This window comes from Lactuca saligna, chromosome 2 (genome assembly GCF_052625555.1).
Source record: "Lactuca saligna cultivar CGN05327 chromosome 2, ASM5262555v1, whole genome shotgun sequence".
NCBI lineage: Eukaryota > Viridiplantae > Streptophyta > Magnoliopsida > Asterales > Asteraceae > Lactuca > Lactuca saligna.
In genome coordinates this window covers 75,174,222-75,190,198 of record NC_136418.1, presented here as the reverse complement: position 1 = coordinate 75,190,198, position 15,977 = coordinate 75,174,222, and the positions used below count along the sequence as shown (strand labels likewise).

General features: G+C 33.4%; 1 pseudogene; it reads left to right on the top strand.

Annotated features, from left to right (window-relative positions):
• Positions 1–9,046: 9,046 nt before the first annotated feature.
• LOC145028912 (tetrahydroberberine oxidase-like) lies at positions 9,047–15,692 on the top strand (annotated as a pseudogene).
• Positions 15,693–15,977: the final 285 nt, after the last annotated feature.

Here is a 15,977-nt window from a genome sequence, read left to right as displayed (position 1 = left end):
TCACAACTCGATTATCCGTGCATACGTCCTTGCCTAAATTCTAATTTCGGGACGAAATTCCCTTTAACAGGGTGATGATGTAACAACCCGAAATTTCCATTCTGAATAAACCATATCAAGCCAATAGATGAAGATCAGTTATAGTGAAAATTCAGACTTAGGATATAAGTTTGGCAGTTTCAGGGTTTTACACCAAAAAGGGGTATTAGGAGAGTGGTTGCACTAGGATTTTGTGCAACTCTGTAAATTCCATTACCCTAGATCATTAGAATCCATTCCGAGAATAGAAATATTTTCTGCCAAAATATTTCAGGACTATAAATAGTTTTCTGAACCAAATTTATTCATTATTCACATTTCCAACTAGAGAAAAGCCATTTTCTCTCTGATGGATCTTCGGTTTTTTATCCCAAATTGTGAGTAACTCTTTCTAGTAGTGTTAGAAAGCTTTAAATGTGTTCATAACATAGATTACATAGCTAAATCATTCGATTTAGGAGTTTACTTCCCAAGGTGTTCTTGAGCGGTAAACTCCCGAAACCGAGCCTAGATTGTCCCCCGTGCTTAGTAACTACCTTGGACATAAATAGGAGTGTGTTAGGTACAATAAATCAGCCAAGAAACACCCAAAGTTAGGAGTTTACGGCCCAAGAAAAGCTATGGCCGTAAACTCCCTTAAAACATGCTCAAATGGTGTTTTTAAGGCACCCAAATCTTGGACTTTATGTTAGACAAATACCCTAAAGTATCTAGGACCTAGAAAACATAAGGAAAGCACATGTGTTGAAGAGTTTACGGCCAAGAGTAATTCTTGGGCCGTAAACTCCTTTAAAGGGGTCAAATGACACCCTAAACACTTCCTTAGGCCAAGGGACAATTTGGACAAGTAACTAGATGAGTTTTGGACTAGTTAAAATACTTAGAACACAAATGGAGAGGGAGTTTACGGCCTAAAAGGTAAACTCCATAAAATGGTGCTAAATGAGCCATAAACTCTTCCAAAGCCAAGAACAAAAGCCTAGAATTGTTCCTAGTTATTGTAGAGACTTGAAAGCACCATAATCACCCTCCAAATGGAGTTTACGGCCGTAAACTCCAAGGGAAAAGGGTCTTTGGGCCGTAAACTCCCCAAAGGAGTCAATATGGTGCCCAAACACTTGATTTAGCCTTGAAACAATTCACCACATGAGTTGTATAATTGATAGACTTCATTTAGGGGCTTATTGAGAGTGTACGGCCAGGAGCTTACTCTCCTGGGCCGTAAACTCCAAGACATATGGTCTTTAGACCTTAAACTCACATTAGGGGCATTGCACTCCTTTGTTGCAACCCTTTAGCCTCCTAGCACTTGACCAAAAGTGTTATCCTCGCGCTTAAATGTTATTACTTGTATAATTAGTGTTATAATCACTAATTATTTATATACATATGTTTTCATATGTAATTAGGATCATTGTGTGTGTCTAAGTCTCCACTTGACACCAAGCACTTATCCGATCCTTCCGTACGATAACAGTCCGTTCAATTCCAGTCACTTACTGCAGGTGAGTTCATACCCCTTAACTAATGTTTTAAACTCTTTTTAAAGGTTTTATGGGGGGGATACAAGTAGAATCATGCTACTTATTATGTCAATCACATGTGATTAGTAAGTAGGATTATATTACTTATTACATCAATCACATGTGATTAATATACAGCATTCAAATGATTTGGCTACTCATTAGCCGTTTTACCAAACAGTTTCCTTCAAATGACTTTTTATAAACATTTTATATGTTTTAAACTCCATTTTACACTGTACAGCTTACTCCGTACATTTCCTTTCAAACTTATTTACAATTGTGTTTCAAACAAATGTTTCCTCATACTTATACTGTTTTATTAAACTTATGCCTTCAAATTGTTTTATAGATTGACATCAAGTCGATCTTCTCTTAAAATAATACTTATATTTCAAATGTCTTACAAAACTTATTTATGCTTTTATATTATAAATTGCATGCCTCTATATGTATAGTTATATAAGAAATGTTTAAAAGACTTAGGAAGGCTATCCACCCTATTTCCTTTTCGCGCCTTGAGATGTGGTCTGGTGGGATATTGGGTATTCGTCCGAAGGTCGTTTAAATATTAGTTATATATCATGTGTACATATATAGTCATAAAAGGTCCTTCCAATTCAACATATGCCCTTGGGTAGCAAGGGTATACATCCATGTCTACACGTACCACTTAGATTACTAGAAAGCTACCATATGGGTAGTTCAGGAAGATACTAGAACCATTGCTAGAACGCGATATCATTCAATGAGTTAGTTTATTCATGAGTCAATACTTTCTAGAACTTTTCAGTACATTACATATACAACTATACTAGGATGAGAACATATACAGCTATACTAGAATGATTACATTACTATACTTGCTAGATAGAGAGAACACACATTACAGCTAGCACACGTAGAACATTACAGTACACTACTGTACTATTACATGATCGCTCTTACTTGAGTACAATTACATGATCACACTTACCTGAGTACACTTACATATACATAGAATAGACGTCACTAGGTGCTATAGCACGGAACCAGTTCAGGATCTAACTATACTGATGAATCACACCGCAATTGTGATAGTTATATCGAGTATACATGATCATTCGGTAATATGGATGATCACGGCTTGCATTCAGGCAGGGGTCGTGGGTAGGTCCCAAAATCCCTTTGATAGGGGAGCATATAGTATGGGATCTAGACATCACATTATACCTTATCCCTCAAATAAGGCAGTTGAGTACCGATGTAGTTATTTATATTAAATACTATAGTACTTGGAAATATTACCCTACATTTAAGGTAATAGGTATGGTTGTAGTTCTTACAGCACTACACCATACTACTATTTCATTTTCCCATTACATTCACTTCGTGAACATTCACACGACGCACATTAATGTAGAAACTATATTTTTGGATAATGATAGTTATACTTGGGAAAATACATACTCTTACAAGGAACATACATTCAGAACAGTTAGGTTTTGGTAGAAGACTACATTCAGAACAGTTAGGTCTTGGTAGAAGACACCTTCATATACTAGTAGGAATCATAGGGATTCTAGGGTTTTTCAAACACTTACAATTCATATACACTTTCAATACTTACAATACATGTACTTACATATTCTTACATACAAATTAAGACACTAAGTACTTATGATCTCACCAGCTTTAAAGCTGATACTCGCTTTCAAAATTACTTGTATCCTCAGGTCATCATAGACAGGTACCGATGCAAGGAGAAAGGAAGATGGAGCTTGTTCAAGACTTATCTTTCATTTTGATTTATGCTTTAGTGTTTATCAAAATTTGACAGAACGCATTTGTATAATAATTATATTATTAATGCAATGGATGATGTTGTTGCTTGTTTACTACTTTACATTGTTGTTGATATTATACATGACGTCCTCCGCCCCAGAACGTTTCCGCCGTTCTTGGTTTTGGGGTGTGACAGAACTCAGTCATGTTCACCAGGGCAAAAGGTCAGAAATGCTTATTTGCTTTGGCTGACAAACATCTTTACACCACTTTCTGCTTGGAGCATGTTGTGGGTATCATCAATCGATGCAAATAGAACTCAGAGAGTGATAAAAAGTACTTCAACGATATGATCAATTGGTACATTCACTTCCGACAAACACTTCTTGCTATCATTCCCTGCCTATTCGAGACTATGAAGAAAGCCAGTGTTGCAGGAGTAAGCAAGCTGGAGTGAGGTCTCGCCCCAATTGATGCAAAAGGGGAGATTGTTGGGTATTTGATGTTGCATCTTAGGCTCGTCTCTTAGTCCATTTTGTATACGCTATGGGCCTATCCATCCGTAACTTGTTTTGTTAGGGTTTGTGTATTAATAACGGATAGATCGTTTTTTACGTGTAATTAAGAAGATCTCTTTTGTAACCCTAAAATCCTCTACAGCGGAAGTTCTTTATCGAGCTCTGCTGAGGATTGAACGTTCTAATCATTCGACTCATTCAGATCCATTCTTGATTATTGTTTCATTGTTTTATTTTCATCATCTACCTGTTGCAAAGATCTAATCGATCAAAGAGTTATTATATCTCATCAGATCCAAAACACAAACCGAACTCTCGATAACCTAATCTACATTATCTACATCCAAAGGGGTCTAAATCTCTCTTTCCACAAGGCCCAAAGCCTTATGATAACTGATCTTCAGGTCACGGCCCCAAATTATGAAACGATTGGAAAAAGGGAGTTACATGAAGTATTGTAAATATTAAACATGGTGGTTAGGAACAAAAGGAATCAAAAACTGCAATTATCTCTTATGTACTTCAACTTATGGGCAATTTGGAAACAAAAGAAATGTTATCATTTTTACAATTGAAAGGCGAGCAATTATGATGATGGAGGATGATGTATGTCTGAAGACATTTAATTAGATTACGAATAGGTCTAATTTTTGCAAGATTGACTGGTCCATCTGGTGTATGTCTCCCATTTCAAATTTATGGTAATGTGGCTTAACTTGGAGTTTATATCTCGTTCTTGGGGCTTTTGGGGTTTGCTTGGGGTTTACTTGGAATTTTTGGAGTTATTTCGTCTCGCAGCAGGTTTATGATTGGTGTGTGCCTTTTGTTTATTTGGGTAGGCATTTCGTCTCACAATAACATTGTTCTTTCAGGTTTGATAAGCTTTTGGAATTGAATCAAAGGAGAGATAATAGCTCTATAGATATGCTTTTTGGAGTTGTTGCTGCAACGGATGGTCATTCACCCAACTGCCATCAGCTAATTTGGTTTGGGGGGAGACAGAAGGTGAGGGAAGACATGAAAAAGTGTAGTAGCAGGTTGATTCCATCATTTGTTTCTCAATTCATAATTTTTAGTGTTTTTTAATCTTACTGATTTTGTTCTTTGTGCTTAAGTTTTGAAGACCAGCTGCTCGACAAGATTTCTCAACGAAAAATCCGGTCAAGAGTGTGTTTCTACTTGGAAAACTGTATCATCAATCTCTTCTTCTTGGATTAAGCTTATATTTCTTACAATATGGTAAATACATTAGCACTTTTGTAGGATAACCCAATCATGTATTTGCTTCCTTTAGGCAAACGGTCGGTGATATGGTGGGGGTTCATTTTGAAATCAGGTTGTTCAAGGCCAATGGCCGACAAATATTTGGAGGTTAGTTATGACTTTTTGCTCACTAATTAATCTTTATTCTTTTCTTTTAACAGTTACATTTGAGTAAGAAGTATTTTATTTATATGCGTTACCACTTACTATAACAATTTAACAAAATAAAATGAGAACATCAATTGTCTAAACCTATACTAATTGTTAGTGTATTGTTTTTAATATATATATTTTCATATCTAAAAAAAACATAACTCAAATATGTACACTTCACCTGGCCGACGTAGATGGGTCCAACCTTGGTTTTATTATTCCTTTTTTTTTAATTTAATTGTTGTTATTAGTCATCATCGATTCCTTTGGCACCGAAATCAAGCGTTTCGGTGAGTATGTTGCCATGCTTTCACTAAATATCCATTCAAAGATATTTTTATTTGTAATACCATGTGGTGGTGTACTGACCTGACGGTCGTAAAATTGAAAGATATCCCATGAAAATTAAAATGAAAATCCTTATCATAATGGATTTTTTTATTTGAAATACAGTTTTTATGCTCAAGTTAGCTGCATTTAGTGATTAATTTCTCATTCTTTTTAGTTGAATCAATCTCTTTTTCTTTTTCTTTTTATTACAGGTATTCATCCATTTTCTTCAATTCTTCATTTGAGCAGCAAACTTTCTATTACTGTCACAAACAATTAGCACACCTTCTGTAAGTGAATTACATTCATTCTTCTTTAATAAATCAGTACATTCTTTATCTATATATTTATCTCCCATAGGCATTTATATCATATATAAATTTTTCAGGGATCTGGTGTATAGAGAGCTAATACAATTGAACCTAAGCTAATAGAGCTGAACATATGCCTGGTAGACCGACCAAGTGGCTATCTTCTATTTATCATGGTGGTGTGTAGGACAATCAGATTTGAAATTTTATTTTAGGATTATCTCACCAATCAAGATATATACTTTACAAATGGCTTGACTTTCTTTTTATTTCTAATCATCATAATCCCATCTCAAAACATGACTTTTTTAAAAAATTTTGATTTTCTAAAACTATATGCAAGCATAAAGTTCACTAGAACAAATGGATTGGATTGAAAAAAATAAATGGAGTAATAGTTTCACTCTTAAGTTCCCAATCATCTGAGATGGTAGGTTTCAAAAGGGTATATGTTAAATATTAGGAAATAGCAATGTACTTCACTCTTTTTACCAATATAGGAAACATACTTTATTTACTTACCCATAATAGCAACCAACCTACAACCTACATTTTGATATTGAATGTCATAACTAATCTCAAGGGGTCGAAGCCAATTGTACAACAAAATCTTGGAAAGTTATCCACAAAACATACTTCATATTTCCTTAATTGCACTTAAAAGTTACGGCCATAATAATTCTTGATAAACTTCATAAAACATTTTCTCGGATTTATATTGAGTAATCACATATATATATTTTTTATTAGTATAAATTGCAGGTAAAAAGGTTGTACTTTAATTTTGATCAATTTGTATTTTAGGGATTTTATGTTGTTTTGATTGATTTTTTAAGTGGATTACAGTCTCTATATTTACCTCCAGATTACTATATAATCTTTTCTATCGATAACAAGTATGAAGTGGTCAAAATGATCGAAACTGTCCAAATCCATCCCCGCAAAGTAGGGTTCCTTATCTAGTTCTTAAAAAGAAGTTTACAAATTATTTCATTTAGTGAATTTGAGTCCAAGTAAAAGTAAGATTTTATTTTTATTATTATTTATCATATAATATTTAAAGAGATAACATATTTCTTGCTTAGCTTGAAATTAATGGTGTCATGGTTGCCATTTATTCTGTCTCTTATATCAACACCACCTAAACGTGATCTTATTTTTACAATATTTTTATTATTTCTTTTCATAGGCAAAGATCCGTCACTATGACATGTCACATTTATTTTTTTAATTTATTTATACAACTTAATTTAATAAAAACTTAGAATTTTATTAGATAAAATAAAAAATATTTAGTAAGAAATTATAAACATAAAAACTTAAAAATACAAAAAAATAATAATAATTAAAATGTTGGTGGACAACTTCACATTCTCTTTTTATGTATTTTCGTGATTTCGGATGCGAACTTACGACTTCATCATGGCTTAAAATATTGAACGTTGTCTTCAACACTTTAACAACTTCATCATCATTCCTTTATGTCCATATGAAGATGACATGTTCTCATTCAAGCAAAAGAGAAAAAAAATTCTAATTTAGTTATGTTTTGCAATGACAATTAATAAAACTCATTACAAGCAATTCTAAATGTAGGTTTATCTTCCAAAATCAGTTTTCTTGCATGTTCAACTTTTTCTGGCCTTATCCAAAGGGAAAAGGCAATACAAAAGTATAAAGAAGTGATGCACGATTACTAATTTACAATCAATCATTTCTTCGTACACATTTGTAAACAATCCTAACTCCTTTTTTCCTTATTGATTTCGTATTTGTTAGCATGACTTTTATTGATAAATATTTTGATTTAGTAAACTATTTGCGTAAAAGAACTAATCGTTTCTAGAAACTAATTTTTAAAAAAACTATTCGCACCCGTCACTTGGCCAGAACGTTAATATATATATATATATATATATATATATATATATATATATATATATATATATATATATATATATATATATATATATATATATATATTAACGGTCTGGCGAAGTGAGGGGAATTACATTTAGTTTGTTTTTGTGCTTATGAACAAACTACTTCATTACCTATTCATTTCCTAGTAACAAACGTTTTCAAATTTACCAAAGAGTTAGAATTATGTTTTGGATGAGGAAAGGATAAAAATAATATATATATATATATATATATATATATATATATATATATATATATATATATATATATATATATATATATATATATATATATATATATATATATATATATATATATATATATAGGGTTAGGTTTATGTGAGACGGCCTAATTTTGTGAGACTATGAGATGCATCTTTTTATTTTTTTTATTTTTATTTTTATTTTTTTTAATTTTTTTTAGTTAATTCAAGTTCCAAAATTAATATTTAAGAAAATAATTTTTTGATGTTCCCATTTATTTTGCATTTTAAAATTATTTTTAGAATATGTACAGTGTAATATTCTATTTAGAATATTTCACGTATTTTTCAAAAAAAAAAAGATTTTTTTTTTATTTTTTTTAGTTAATTCAAGTTTCGAAAATAATATTTAAAAAAAGAATTTTTAGATTTTTCCATTTTATTTTGCATTTTAAAATTATTTTTTAGAATATGTCAGTGTAATATTCTATTTAGAATATTTCACGTATTTTTCAAAAAAAAAACGGAAATTTTATTTATTTATTTATTTTTGTTTTATTTTTTTTTTAGTTAATTCAATTTCCGAAAATAATATTTAAAAAAAAAATTTTTGGATTTTAAAATTATTTTTAGATTTGGTTTCACAAAATTAGAATAGTCTCAAATTAACATAAACCTATATATATATATATATATATATATATATATATATATATATATATATATATATATATATATATATATATGAATTTTTTTCGATTCGTGGATGCTAAGATACTCTATTGGGAAAAAAAACGGAAGCAAAATATATATATATATATATATATATATATATATATATATATATATATATATATATATATATATATATATATATATTGAATTCACCATCCTCTTTCCATGGTTTTTCCAATCCATTTTCGTCACCATTTTATAATCACTTTTTGAGGTTACTTCTATGCTCCGTACTCTATTTAAATACAGGATTGTTAATAATCAAGGCCACCCATGCATGAGAACATGAAAAAGTCACAACTAAGCTCCTGTGTCTTCCTCTTGGTTCTAACTCTCTCCTTTTCTGTTTCTTGGGAAACCTTTCATTCCCTTGTTGATGTAAAACCAGGTTCTGAAGATCTCATGATAAGTTGCATACAATTCAATTCCAACAATGTCACTTCCATCTCTCAACTCATTTTCACTCCTGTCAATACTTCTTTCTTACCCATTTGGCAAGTCGCAGTACAAAACACAAGGTTCATTAAACCCTCAACTCCTAAACCATCAGTCATCGTGACACCAGTGGAAGAAACCCTTATCCAAACAGCTCTATATTGCACCAAGAAACATGGCTACGAGATCAGAATCAGAAGCGGGGGCCACGACTTCGAGGGCCTCTCGTACACTGCTGATGTTCCCTGTTAGAATTAATAGTTAATTGTTAGTTAATTCGGTTTAATAAAATCATGTGATTCTCACGTGATGTTAGTTAGAAGTTTGTTAGAGGGTTAATCAGTTGTTTCTCTTGTATATAGTTTCAATTTAGCTTCATTTGTAAGTAACTATTCAATAATGAAGAATCTATATCCCCTCTTCAACTTTTCTCTGGTTTCACCATTGTCAACATGGTATCAGAGCTTTGTGCTCGAAGATTCATTCAATTTTTGATTCCGCACTTGATTTTCTTCTTCAATCATTTCAATCAAATTGAATCATCATTTCAATTTTAAGATTTTGTTCTTTCGCTACTGTTTTTTTTTCCCTGTAATTTCAGTTTCATCATCATAGCGATGTCTTCTTCATCTAATCCAGTTACTCCTCAAAATTCAACTCAATTTCCTAATACATCTGATCCAATGTATCTACATCCATCAGATCATCCTGGTATGCTACTTGTTTCTAACAAATTTGATGGATCGAATTTCAATTCATGGAAGAAAGGCATGATGATTGCATTATCAGCTAAGAACAAGATTGGCTTCGTCAATGGTAAAGTACTCAAACCAGCTTCAAATCACAATTCTTTCGATAATTGGCAAAGATGCAATGATATGGTAACTTCTTGGATACTTAATGTCTTATCAAATGATATTGCCGAATCTGTTCTCTATTCATCTTCTGCCAAAGCAATTTGGGATGATTTAGATGACAGATTTGGACAATCAAATGGAGCAAAGTTATATCATCTCCAAAAGGAGATTTCTGATTTGAATCAAGGATCTGATGACCTAGCTACTTATTTCACCAAGTTAAAGAAACAATGGGATGAACTAAATGCTCTATCTGTTATTCCTGACTGTACTTGTGGAGCAGCACACAAAATTCAGGAAGAACAACAGAATCAAAGGTTGATGAAGTTTCTTATGGGACTTAACAGTGATTATAGTCATGTAAGAGGAAGTATTCTCTTAATGAAACCTCTCCCATCTGTCACTCAAGCATATGCTCTTTTGATTCAAGACGAGAAACAAAGAGAAGTCCATTCTTCTACTTTTCAGTTTATGTCTGATTCAGCCTCCATGAATGTTAAGTCTAGTGGAGGGCATTTTCGGAATAATCAAGAAATCAATCAACTCAAGGGCAATTATGAAGCAAAGAAGAACATTACTTGTAATTTTTGCAAGAAACCTGGCCATTCTGCCAACAAATGCTACAGGTTAATTGGCTTTCCTAAAGATTTCAAGTTTACAAAGGGGATAAGAACTGTTGATGCAAATGCCTCTAGTTTTCAATTAACAAATGGTGAAGGGACAACTCAACAAGCCAATCATGTTCATTCTACAAACATTCAATCACTACCACAACTTTCAAATGAACAAATTCAACAATATCATCAGTTCTTTTCGATGTTTAACAATTTTAACACAAAACAAGATGGAAATGAAAGTACACAGGCTCAGAATTCTCAAAACTCGCAGAACCAACCATCTTCGGGTCATTCTAATGCAAATTTTGCTGGTAATGTTTTCTTGTCTAAACATAATTCCATAAGTTGTCATTGCTTGGTTACTACTGCAACTACTTGGATCATTGATTCTGGAGCCAGTGACCATATGTGTCACAACAAATCACTCTTATTCCAAATTCAAACTCTTAAAATCCCATATCACATCACCTTACCAAATGGACAACAAATAAGTGCTTATGAGATTGGTAGTACTTATTTGGCTGATGATGTTGTACTCCATAATGTTCTGTATGTTCCTCACTTCAAATTTAATTTGTTATCCATTAGCAAATTATGTCATCAGTTAAGGTCTCTTTTCATTTTTTCAGACAAATTTTGCTTTTTAATGCAGGGCCTTTCTCAGAAGAGGCCTCTGGTTCTTGGTAGACACCAAGCAGGTTTATACTTTCTGCATTCCAATCAAAACAACAACAATGGAATTGCTCTTTCTGTGACTTTACATGCTCCTTCAGATCCTGTTGTCATTTTTTCAAATTCAGTTTGTATGTCTGATGACAATTTGTTTTCTTTGTGGCATAATAGACTTGGCCATCTTCCTATGTACAAGTTGAAAACTCTTTCTTTTCTTAGTAATAAAAATGCCACATTCAATCATGCTTGTGAAATTTGTTCTAAAGCAAGACAACACAAACTTCCATTTGGTCATAGTGTTATTAAGACAAGTTCTTCTTTTGATCTAATTCATATTGATACATGGGGACCATACAATACAAGAACTTATAATGGCAAATCTTATTTCTTGACAATTGTTGATGATTTTAGTCGAAGTACATGGACTCATTTGCTAAGTACCAAAGGAAATTCTTTCAATGTTCTCAAAGGTTTTATTGAAATGGTAAAAACCCAATTTGGGAAAACAGTGAGAATTATAAGATCTGATAATGCTCTAGAGTTGGGGTCTAGTAATGAGGCAATCACATTTTTTCAAGCAAATGGGATCATTCACCAAACAAGTTGTGCATATAACCCTCAACAAAATGGGGTAGTTGAGAGGAAACATAAACACCTTTTGGAAACTTCTAGAGCTTTACTGTATCAATCAAAGTTGCCTCTAAAATTTTGGGGTGATTGTGTCCTCACTGCAACTTATTTGATCAACAGATTTCCTTCTCAAATTCTAAAAGGAAAAACTCCATACTTTATGTTGTATGGTCATCAACCTTCGTATTCAAATCTCAAATCTTTTGGATGTTTGTGTTATGTGAGTACATTACAACATAAACGAGACAAATTCCAACCAAGGGCAGCTCCCTGCATATTTGTTGGATACCCTTTTGGGCAAAAAGGGTACAAAGTTTACAATATGGACACCAAACAAATAATTGTTTCCAGAGATATTATTTTTCATGAAAGCATTTTCCCTTACAAATCAACCCCTAATGATCCTTTATTCCCATCTACAGATTTGTACTATACAGATTATAATGATGACCCAATTTCATTATTACCTACCTCTGGTATTTCACAAGATAATACTACACCTTCTTTGATATCAGTTCAACCTAATTTAATTCCCCAACAAGCACCTATCAGACATACAACCAGAATTTCAAGACCTCCTTCTCATTTAAAAGAATACATTTGCTCCAATGCCACATGTCACAATCTCGCATCTTGTTGTTCCTTATTCACATGCACCCACAATGTTACCAATGCTTCTTCACCGGTTCATGTTTGTTTCTCAACTTTATCATCCCAAAGCAAACAATTACTCAATAATATAACGTGTCTTTCTGAGCCTTCTAGTTTTGAAGAAGCAGTTTTAATTCCAGAATGGCAAGAAGCCATGAATAAAGAATTTGAGGCACTAGAAGCAAATAATACTTGGGTTATTGTTGATCTTCCAAAGGGTAAAAAGCCCATAAGTTGTAAGTGGGTATACAAGATCAAATATAAGGCAAATGGCGATGTTGAAAGATGTAAAGGGAGGCTGGTTGTCAAAGGTTTCACTCAAAAAGCTGGCATAGATTACACTGAAACCTTCTCACCTGTTGTCAAAATGACAACTATTAGAGCTCTTATTGCAACTGCAGTCAAGAAAGGATGGAATATGCATCAATTAGATGTTAATAATGCTTTTTTGCATGGTGACTTGCATGAAGAAATATACATGAAGCCACCACCTGGTTTGAAGGGATGCAAACCAAATCAAGTATGTAAACTACAAAAATCACTATATGGGCTCAAACAAGCTTCAAGGCAATGGTATGCTAAACTTTCTTCAGCGTTAAAAGAAATGGGATATCAAAATTTAAAGAATGATTATTCTCTTTTTCACAAGAATATGGGATCCTATGTAACATTTGTAGCAGTCTATGTCGATGACATAATGGTTACTGGAAATAATGAAGAAGAAATCACAAAATTGAAGACATTTCTTGATAATACTTTCAAAATTAAAGACCTTGGATTCTTGAATTTTTTTTTAGGAATTGAAGTTTTGTATAATTCATCAGGTGTCATTCTCACTCAAAGAAAGTTTTCCACAGAACTGCTAAAAGAATTTGACTGCACTGGTCATGCTTCTTGTCCATTACCTACAAATTTGAAGCTTTTGCAAGGTCAAGGTGATCATATGGATTCTCCAGAAGTCTATAGAAGATTAGTGGGAAAATTAAACTTTCTGGTACATATAAGACCAGACCTTGCATTTGCAGTTCAACTTCTCAGTCAATTCATGTCTGATCCCAGAATGCCTCACTATCATGCAGCTTTACATGTTCTAAAGTATCTTAACAATGATCCAAATCAAGGGTTACTAATGAATAATGGAGACGATTTTACCCTCAATGCTTATTGCGATTCAGATTGGGCTTCATGTCCCCAAACCAGAAGAAGTGTGAGCGGATTCATTATCTTATTGGGTAATTGTCCAATTGCCTGGAAATCTAAGAAACAGGTGACTGTTTCATTGTCATCAGCAGAGGCAGAATATAGAAGCATGCGTCGAGTTACTGCTGAACTTGCATGGCTCACTCGCCTTCTTTATGAAATAACTGTTCCGAATTTGACACCTGTACCTATTCATTGTGACAGCCAAGCAGCCATCCACATAGCTAAAAATCCTATCTTCCACGAAAGAACCAAACACGTAGAGATTGATTGTCACTTTGTCAGAGACAAACTACAAGATGGCTTGATTTCGTTACAACATGTTCCAACACATTCTCAACTTGCAGATTTTTTTACTAAAAATCTACCTACAAAGCAACATAAATTTCTTTTGAACAAGTTGGGCGTTATTCACCCTCCAACTTGAGGGGGGGTGTTAGAATTAATAGTTAATTGTTAGTTAATTCTGTTTAATAAAATCATGTGATTCTCACGTGATGTTAGTTAGAAGTTTGTTAGAGGGTTAATCAGTTGTTTCTCTTGTATATAGTTTCAATTTAGCTTCATTTGTAAGTAACTATTCAATAATGAAGAATCAATTTTCCCTCTTCAACTTTTCTCTGGTTTCACCATTGTCAACATTCCCTTTGTTATGATTGATTTCACCAACATGAGGTCTATAGAAGTTGACGTACCAAACAGGCTTGCACGGGTCCAGGCAGGCGCCGTGGTTGGTGATCTCTATTACAGTATTTCTCAAAAGACCGACACCTTGTATTTTCCGGCAGGTGTTTGTCCGACGGTGGGTTTTGGCGGGTACATAGGCGGTGGTGGCTATGGAAACCTAATGAGAAAACATGGTACTGCTGCTGATAATGTTTTGGATGTTCGTTTCATGGATGTCAATGGAAATATTCTTAATAGGAAGTCAATGGGTGAAGATTTGTTTTGGGCAATTCGAGGTGGTGGCGCTTCAAGTTTGGAATAGTTCTTGCATGGAAGCTGCAGTTGGTTCCAGTTCCAGAAAGAGTAACTGTCTTTTTACTGAATAAGACTTTGGAAGAAGGCGCAACTGAAATTTTCCATAAATACCAACACGTTGCACCTTCTATTGATAGAAATTTGCACATAAGAACTCAGGTTTTTGGCGAATATATCCGCAACACCACCAAGAAAACTATACGAATTATGTTTGAAGGAATTTATCAGGGAACAACCGACACATTGCTTCCATTGTTGGACCAAAATTTTCCTGAGCTCGGTGTTATAGGAGAGATTTGTCAAGAAGTAAAAACCGTTCAGTCAACCCTTTTGTTTTGGGGGTTGCCAAGCTCTACATCAACAGGGATTCTCACAAACAGATCTGCCATAGCCAAGCTGGACAACAAAAGTAAATCAGACTATGTTAGGACACCGATCCCCATAAGCGGACTCAAAAAGATATGGAGGAAGCTTTTCGAAAATGATGAATCAGCCCTTCTGATGATCAATCCTCTTGGTGGAAGAATGGCTGATTACTCAGAGACAGCAATTCCGTATCCTCATAGAGCTGGGGTGTTGTACCAGGTGCTCAAGACTGTTAATTTTTTTGATCAATCTTCAGACACAAGCCCTATATCTCTCAGTCGGATAGCTTGGCTGGAAAGCTTGGAGAAGTTATTAGAGCCTTATGTGTCAAATAACCCGAGGGAGGCTTATGCTAATTATATGGATCTTGATTTGGGTGTTGGAAGTGATAGTTATGAAGAAGCTAGTGTTTGGGGCGAGAGATACTGGAAAAAGAATAATATCAAGAAGTTGATTCGAATCAAGGCCAAAGTTGATCCCAAGAGTTTCTTTAGGCACCCACAAAGTATACCAGTTTTCTAATAAAAACATTGCGACATGTGAAGCTCCAAGATAGGTTAAAGAATGATCTGAAAACAGTGTACGGTTTACTTCGTTTGATTTTTCTATTTCTTAGAAAACTAGCAATAAATCTATTTTATGTTCGAACTTTTCTATAAATGAATATAAGAGCATCTCCATGTTAAAGTTTGTTCAAAAGTCAAAATGATTGTATTTTGTATATTTAATTGTATTTTGTATATGTGAAATTACAAAGACACTGTCGGTTGTTATATGATAAACAAACAAGATTACATATATGTTATA